This window comes from Panulirus ornatus, unplaced genomic scaffold (assembly GCF_036320965.1).
Source record: "Panulirus ornatus isolate Po-2019 unplaced genomic scaffold, ASM3632096v1 CTG_871_pilon, whole genome shotgun sequence".
NCBI lineage: Eukaryota > Metazoa > Arthropoda > Malacostraca > Decapoda > Palinuridae > Panulirus > Panulirus ornatus.
The window spans coordinates 1-8897 of record NW_027265398.1 but is presented as its reverse complement, the minus strand read 5'-3'; the positions used below and the strand labels follow the sequence as shown (position 1 = coordinate 8897).

The 8897-nt window shown below is 38.4% G+C and overlaps 1 long non-coding RNA gene across 3 annotated transcripts; it reads left to right on the top strand.

The window, feature by feature from the left end:
- Window positions 1-2645: 2645 nt before the first annotated feature.
- Window positions 2646-8637, top strand: LOC139748562 (uncharacterized). 3 transcript variants are annotated; one of them, XR_011712765.1, is made up of 5 exons: window positions 2646-3498; window positions 4022-4154; window positions 6642-6774; window positions 7625-7757; window positions 8579-8637. It is a non-coding gene; the product is annotated as an uncharacterized lncRNA (long non-coding RNA). The 3 variants fall into 3 exon arrangements; XR_011712766.1 differs by lacking the exons at window positions 2646-3498; window positions 4022-4154 and adding an exon at window positions 5881-6446; XR_011712764.1 differs by lacking the exons at window positions 2646-3498; window positions 4022-4154 and having other exon boundaries at window positions 5894-6774.
- The last annotated feature ends 260 nt before the right edge of the window (window positions 8638-8897 follow it).

Below are 8897 nucleotides of genomic sequence, written 5' to 3'. Positions count from 1 at the left end.
GTCTGTAAGATGCCTTATTCAATGTATAAGATCCCATTGTCAGTCTGTAAGATGCCTTATTCAATGTATAAGATCCCATTGTCAGTCTGTAAGATGCCTTATTGAATGTATAAGATCCCATTGTCAGTCTGTAAGATGCCTTATTGAATGTATAAGATCCCATTGTCAGTCTGTAAGATGCCTTATTCAATGTATAAGATCCCATTGTCAGTCTGTAAGATGCCTTATTGAATGTATAAGATCCCATTGTCAGTCTGTAAGATGCCTTATTGAATGTATAAGATCCCATTGTCAGTCTGTAAGATGCCTTATTCGAATGTATAAGATCCCATTGTCAGTCTGTAAGATGCCTTATTGAATGTATAAGATCCCATTGTCAGTCTGTAAGATGCCTTATTCAATGTATAAGATCCCATTGTCAGTCTGTAAGATGCCTTATTGAATGTATAAGATCCCATTGTCAGTCTGTAAGATGCCTTATTGAATGTATAAGATCCCATTGTCAGTCTGTAAGATGCCTTATTGAATGTATAAGATCCCATTGTCAGTCTGTAAGATGCCTTATTGAATGTATAAGATCCCATTGTCAGTCTGTAAGATGCCTTATTCAATGTATAAGATCCCATTGTCAGTCTGTAAGATGCCTTATTGAATGTATAAGATCCCATTGTCAGTCTGTAAGATGCCTTATTGAATGTATAAGATCCCATTGTCAGTCTGTAAGATGCCTTATTGAATGTATAAGATCCCATTGTCAGTCTGTAAGATGCCTTATTGAATGTATAAGATCCCATTGTCAGTCTGTAAGATGCCTTATTGAATGTATAAGATCCCATTGTCAGTCTGTAAGATGCCTTATTGAATGTATAAGATCCCATTGTCAGTCTGTAAGATGCCTTATTGAATGTATAAGATCCCATTGTCAGTCTGTAAGATGCCTTATTCAATGTATAAGATCCCATTGTCAGTCTGTAAGATGCCTTATTCAATGTATAAGATCCCATTGTCAGTCTGTAAGATGCCTTATTGAATGTATAAGATCCCATTGTCAGTCTGTAAGATGCCTTATTGAATGTATAAGATCCCATTGTCAGTCTGTAAGATGCCTTATTCAATGTATAAGATCCCATTGTCAGTCTGTAAGATGCCTTATTGAATGTATAAGATCCCATTGTCAGTCTGTAAGATGCCTTATTCGAATGTATAAGATCCCATTGTCAGTCTGTAAGATGCCTTATTGAATGTATAAGATCCCATTGTCAGTCTGTAAGATGCCTTATTGAATGTATAAGATCCCATTGTCAGTCTGTAAGATGCCTTATTGAATGTATAAGATCCCATTGTCAGTCTGTAAGATGCCTTATTCAATGTATAAGATCCCATTGTCAGTCTGTAAGATGCCTTATTCAATGTATAAGATCCCATTGTCAGTCTGTAAGATGCCTTATTGAATGTATAAGATCCCATTGTCAGTCTGTAAGATGCCTTATTGAATGTATAAGATCCCATTGTCAGTCTGTAAGATGCCTTATTCAATGTATAAGATCCCATTGTCAGTCTGTAAGATGCCTTATTGAATGTATAAGATCCCATTGTCAGTCTGTAAGATGCCTTATTGAATGTATAAGATCCCATTGTCAGTCTGTAAGATGCCTTATTGAATGTATAAGATCCCATTGTCAGTCTGTAAGATGCCTTATTGAATGTATAAGATCCCATTGTCAGTCTGTAAGATGCCTTATTCAATGTATAAGATCCCATTGTCAGTCTGTAAGATGCCTTATTGAATGTATAAGATCCCATTGTCAGTCTGTAAGATGCCTTATTGAATGTATAAGATCCCATTGTCAGTCTGTAAGATGCCTTATTGAATGTATAAGATCCCATTGTCAGTCTGTAAGATGCCTTATTGAATGTATAAGATCCCATTGTCAGTCTGTAAGATGCCTTATTGAATGTATAAGATCCCATTGTCAGTCTGTAAGATGCCTTATTGAATGTATAAGATCCCATTGTCAGTCTGTAAGATGCCTTATTGAATGTATAAGATCCCATTGTCAGTCTGTAAGATGCCTTATTGAATGTATAAGATCCCATTGTCAGTCTGTAAGATGCCTTATTCAATGTATAAGATCCCATTGTCAGTCTGTAAGATGCCTTATTGAATGTATAAGATCCCATTGTCAGTCTGTAAGATGCCTTATTGAATGTATAAGATCCCATTGTCAGTCTGTAAGATGCCTTATTGAATGTATAAGATCCCATTGTCAGTCTGTAAGATGCCTTATTGAATGTATAAGATCCCATTGTCAGTCTGTAAGATGCCTTATTGAATGTATAAGATCCCATTGTCAGTCTGTAAGATGCCTTATTGAATGTATAAGATCCCATTGTCAGTCTGTAAGATGCCTTATTGAATGTATAAGATCCCATTGTCAGTCTGTAAGATGCCTTATTGAATGTATAAGATCCCATTGTCAGTCTGTAAGATGCCTTATTGAATGTATAAGATCCCATTGTCAGTCTGTAAGATGCCTTATTGAATGTATAAGATCCCATTGTCAGTCTGTAAGATGCCTTATTGAATGTATAAGATCCCATTGTCAGTCTGTAAGATGCCTTATTGAATGTATAAGATCCCATTGTCAGTCTGTAAGATGCCTTATTGAATGTATAAGATCCCATTGTCAGTCTGTAAGATGCCTTATTGAATGTATAAGATCCCATTGTCAGTCTGTAAGATGCCTTATTGAATGTATAAGATCCCATTGTCAGTCTGTAAGATGCCTTATTGAATGTATAAGATCCCATTGTCAGTCTGTAAGATGCCTTATTGAATGTATACGATCCCATTGTCAGTCTGTAAGATGCCTTATTCAATGTATAAGATACCATTTTTAGTCTATAAGATGCCTTATTGAATGTATAAGATCCCACTGTCAGTCTGTAAGATGCCTTATTGAATGTATAAGATCCCATTGTCAGTCTGTAAGATGCCTTATTGAATGTATAAGATCCCATTGTCAGTCTGTAAGATGCCTTATTGAATGTATAAGATCCCATTGTCAGTCTGTAAGATGCCTTATTGAATGTATAAGATCCCATTGTCAGGCTGTAAGATGCCTTATTCAATGTATCTCTTGCTTTTTGGCATCCCCAAATTAGCATTAACGTAAGCTTTCCAAATGTTTCTTTCCCTTTTGATGCCTCTATGCCCCTGTAATTGCCTTTCGGGGCGCCAAAGGGGATTTAAACTAAAACTTTAATTTTTCTTTATTTTTGGATGCCACCATCCAACTGTATTGGACTTTGGCACCCCCAAAGAGTCTTGTAAGTAAACTTTTAATTTGTCTCTTTCCCTTCAGATGCCAGTATTCCCCTGTAAAGGCCTTTGAAGACGCCAAAGGGGATTTAGATTAATCCTTCAATTTTCCTCTAAATTTTTGGACGCCTCCACGCAATTCTCTTGCCCTTTGGCATCCCCAAAGTGGCATTAAAGTAAGCTTTCCAAATGTTTCTTTCCCTTTTGATGCCTCTATGCCCCTGTAATTGCCTTTGGCGGCGCCAAAGGGGACTTAAAGTTAACCGTTAATTTGTCTTTTTATTTTTGGATGCCACCATGCAACTGTGTTGGACCTTGGCATCCCTAAACGGTCTTTTAAGTAAACTTTTAAATTGTGTCTTTCCCTTCAGATACCAGTATTCCCCTGTAAAGGCCTTTGAAGACGCCAAAGGGGATTTAGATTAATCCTTCAATTTTCCTCTAAATTTTAGGATACCTCACCGCAATTCTCTTGCCCTTTGCCATCCCCAAAGTGGCATTATAGGAAGCTTTCCAAATGTTTCTTTCCCTTTTGATGCCTCTATGCCCCTGTAATTGCCTTTGGCGGCTTCAAAGGGGATTTAAAGTAAACCGTTAATTTCTCTTTCTATTTTTGGATGACATCATGCAACTGTATTGGACTTTGGCACCCCTAAAAAGTCTTTTAAGTAAACTTTTGATTTGTCTGTTTCCCTTCAGATGCCAGTATTCCCCTGTAAAGGCCTTTCAAGACGCCAAAGGGGATTTAGATTAATCCTTCAATTTTCCTCTAAAATTTTGGATGCCTCACCGCAATTCTCTTGCCCTTTGGCATCCCCAAAGTGGCATTAAAGTAAGCTTTCCAAATGTTTCTTTCCCTTTTGATGCCTCTATGCCCCTGTAATTGCCTTTGGCGGCTCCAAAGGGGATTTAAAGTAAACCGTTAATTTGTCTTTTTATTTTTGGATGCCACCATGCAACTGTATTGGACCTTGGCACCCCTAAACGGTCTTTTAAGTAAACTTTTAAATTGTCTCTTTCCCTTCAGATGCCAGTATTCCCCTGTAAAGGCCTTTGAAGACGCCAAAGGGGATTTAGATTAATCCTTCAATTTTCCTCTAAATTTTTGGATGCCTCACCGCAATTCTCTTGCCCTTTGGCATCCCCAAAGTGGCATTAAAGTAAGCTTTCCAAATGTTTCTTTCCCTTTTGATGCCTCTATTCCCCTGCAATTACCTTTGGCGGCTCCAAAGAGGATCTAAAGTAAACCGTTAATTTCTCTTTTTAATTTTGGATGACATCATGCAACTGTATTGGACTTTGGCACCCCTAAACGGTCTTTTAAGTAAACTTTTGATTTGTCTCTTTCCCTTCAGATGCCAGTATTCCCCTGTAAAGGCCTTTGAAGACGCCAAAGGGGATTTAGATTAATCCTTCAATTTTCCTCTAAATTTTGGATGCCTCACCGCAATTCTCTTGCCCTTTGGCATCCCCAAAGTGGCATTAAAGTAAGCTTTCCAAATGTTTCTTTCCCTTTTGATGCCTCTATGCCCCTGTAATTGCCTTTGGCGGCTCCAAAGGGGATTTAAAGTAAACCGTTAATTTCTCTTTTTATTTTTGGAAGACATCATGCAACTGTATTGGACTTTGGCACCACTAAACGGTCTTTTAAGTAAACTTTTAATTGTCTCTTTCCCTTCAGATGCCAGTATTCCCCTGTAAAGGCCTTTGAAGACGCCAAAGGGGATTTAGATTAATCCTTCAATTTTCCTCTAAATTTTTGGATGCCTCACCGCAATTCTCTTGCCCTTTGGCATCCCCAAAGTGGCATTAAAGTAAGCTTTCCAAATGTTTCTTTCCCTTTTGATGCCTCTATGCCCCTGTAATTGCCTTTGGCGGCTCCAAAGGGGATTTAAAGTAAACCGTTAATTTCTCTTTTTATTTTTGGATGACATCATGTAACTGTATTGGACTTTGGCACCCCTAAACGGTCTTTTAAGTAAACTTTTAATTTGTCTCTTTCCCTTCAGATGCCAGTATTCCCCTGTAAAGGCCTTTGAAGACGCCAAAGGGGATTTAGATTAATCCTTCAATTTTCCTCTAAATTTTTGGATGCCTCACCGCAATTCTCTTGCCCTTTGGCATCCCCAAAGTGGCATTAAAGTAAGCTTTCCAAATGTTTCTTTCCCTTTTGATGCCTCTATGCCCCTGTAATTGCCTTTGGCGGCTCCAAAGGGGATTTAAACTTAACCGTTAATTTCTCTTTTTATTTTTGGAAGACATCATGCAACTGTATTGGACTTTGGCACCACTAAACGGTCTTTTAAGTAAACTTTTAATTGTCTCTTTCCCTTCAGATGCCAGTATTCCCCTGTAAAGGCCTTTGAAGACGCCAAAGGGGATTTAGATTAATCCTTCAATTTTCCTCTAAATTTTTGGATGCCTCACCGCAATTCTCTTGCCCTTTGGCATCCCCAAAGTGGCATTAAAGTAAGCTTTCCAAATGTTTCTTTCCCTTTTGATGCCTCTATGCCCCTGTAATTGCCTTTGGCGGCTCCAAAGGGGATTTAAACTTAACAGTTAATTTCTCTTTTTATTTTTGGAAGACATCATGCAACTGTATTGGACTTTGGCACCACTAAACGGTCTTTTAAGGAAACTTTTAATTTGTCTCTTTCCCTTTAGATGCCATTATTCCCCTGTAAAGGCCTTTGAAGACGCCAAAGGGGATTTAGATTAATCCTTCAATTTTCCTCTAAATTTTTGGATGCCTCACCGCAATTCTCTTGCCCTTTAGCTTCCCCAAAATGGCATTAAATTAAGCTTTCCAAATGTTTCTCTCCCTTTTGATGCCTCTATGCTCCTGTAATTGCCTTTGGCGGCTCCAAAGGGGATTTAAAGTAAACCGTTAATTTGTCTATTTATTTTTAGATAACATCATGTAACTGTATTGGACTTTGGCACCCTAAACGGTCTTTTAAGTAAACTTTTAAATTGTCTCTTTCCCTTCAGATGCCAGTATTCCCCTGTAAAGGCCTTTGAAGACGCCAAAGGGGATTTAGATTAATCCTTCAATTTTCCTCTAAATTTTTGGATGCCTCACCGCAATTCTCTTGCTCCTTGGCATCCCCAAAGTGGCATTAAAGTAAGCTTTCCAAATGTTTCTTTCCCTTTTGATGCCTCTATGCCACTCTAATTACCTTTGGCGGCTCCAAAGGGGATCTAAAGTAAACCGTTAATTTGTTGTTTTATTTTTGGATGCCACCATGCAACTGTATTGGACCTTGGCACCCCTAAACGGTCTTATAAGTAAACTTTTGAATTGTCTCTTTCCCTTCAGATTCCAGTATTCCGCTCTAAAGGCTTTTGAAGACGCCAAAGGGGATTTAGATTAATCCTTCAATTTTCCTCTAAAATTTTGGATGCCTCACCGCAATTCTCTTGCCCTTTGTCATCCCCAAAGTGGCATTAAGGTAAGCTTTCCAAATGTTTCTTTCCCTTTTGATGCCTCTATGCCCCTGTGATTGCCTTTGGCGGCTCCAAAGGGGATTTAAACTTAACAGTTAATTTCTCTTTTTATTTTTGGAAGACATCATTTAACTGTATTGGACTTTGGCACCACTAAACGGTCTTTTAAGGAAACTTTTAATTTGTCTCTTTCCCTTTAGATGCCATTATTCCCCTGTAAAGGCCTTTGAAGACGCCAAAGGGGATTTAGATTAATCCTTCAATTTTCCTCTAAATTTTTGGATGCCTCACCGCAATTCTCTTGCCCTTTGCATCCCCAAAGTGGCATTAAAGTAAGCTTTCCAAATGTTTCTTTCCCTTTTGATGCCTCTATGCCCCTGTAATTGCCTTTGGCGGCTCCAAAGGGGATTTAAACTTAACAGTTAATTTCTCTTTTTATTTTTGGAAGACATCATGTAACTGTATTGGACTTTGGCACCACTAAACGGTCTTTTAAGGAAACTTTTAAATTGTCTCTTTCCCTTCAGATGCCAGTATTCCCCTGTAAAGGCCTTTGAAGACGCCAAAGGGGATTTAGATTAATCCTTCAATTTTCCTCTAAATTTTTGGATGCCTCACCGCAATTCTCTTGCTCCTTGGCATCCCCAAAGTGGCATTAAAGTAAGCTTTCCAAATGTTTCTTTCCCTTTTGATGCCTCTATGCCCCTGTAATTGCCTTTGGCGGCTCCAAAGGGGATCTAAAGTAAACCGTTAATTTGTCTTTTTATTTTTGGATGCCATCATGCAACTGTATTGGACCTTGGCACCCCTAAACGGTCTTTTAAGTAAACTTTTGAATTGTCTCTTTCCCTTCAGATGCCAGTATTCCGCTGTAAAGGCCTTTGAAGACGCCAAAGGGGATTTAGATTAATCCTTCAATTTTCCTCTAAATTTTTGGATGCCTCACCGCAATTCTCTTGCCCTTTGTCATCCCCAAAGTGGCATTAAGGTAAGCTTTCCAAATGTTTCTTTCCCTTTTGATGCCTCTATGCCCCTGTGATTGCCTTTGGCGGCTCCAAAGGGGATTTAAACTTAACAGTTAATTTCTCTTTTTATTTTTGGAAGACATCATTTAACTGTATTGGACTTTGGCACCACTAAACGGTCTTTTAAGGAAACTTTTAATTTGTCTCTTTCCCTTTAGATGCCATTATTCCCCTGTAAAGGCCTTTGAAGACGCCAAAGGGGATTTAGATTAATCCTTCAATTTTCCTCTAAATTTTTGGATGCCTCACCGCAATTCTCTTGCCCTTTAGCTTCCCCAAAATGGCATTAAATTAAGCTTTCCAAATGTTTCTCTCCCTTTTGATGCCTCTATGCTACTGTAATTGCCTTTGGCGGCTCCAAAGGGGATTTAAAGTAAACCGTTAATTTGTCTATTTATTTTTAGATAACATCATGTAACTGTATTGGACTTTGGCACCCCTAAACGGTCTTTTAAGTAAACTTTTAAATTGTCTCTTTCCCTTCAGATGCCAGTATTCCCCTGTAAAGGCCTTTGAAGACGCCAAAGGGGATTTAGATTAATCCTTCAATTTTCCTCTAAATTTTTGGATGCCTCACCGCAATTCTCTTGCTCCTTGGCATCCCAAGTGCATTAAGTAAGCTTCAAATGTTCTTTCCCTTTGTGCTCTATCCACTCTAATACCTTGGCGGCTCCAAGGGATCAAAGTAAACCGTAATTTGTTTTTTATTTTGATGCACCATGCAACTGTAGGGGACTTGCACCCTAACGGTTTATAATAAACTTTTGATTGTTTTTCCCTTCAGATTCCAGTATTCCGCTCTAAGGGCTTTGAAGACGCCAAAGGGGATTTAGATTAATCCTTATTTCCTCTAAATTTTGATGCCTCACCGCAATTCTTGCCTTGTACCCAAAGTGCATAAGTAAGCTCCAATTTTCTTCCTTTTGATCCTCATGCCCTTAATGCTTGGCGGCTCCAAAGGGATTTAAATTACTTAATTTCTCTTTTTTTTGAAGCCATTAACTGATGACTTTGCACCACTAACTCTTTTAGGAAATTTAAATTGTCTTTTCCTTAAATGCCATATTCCCCTGTAAAGGCTTTGAAACGCAAAGGGATTTAGA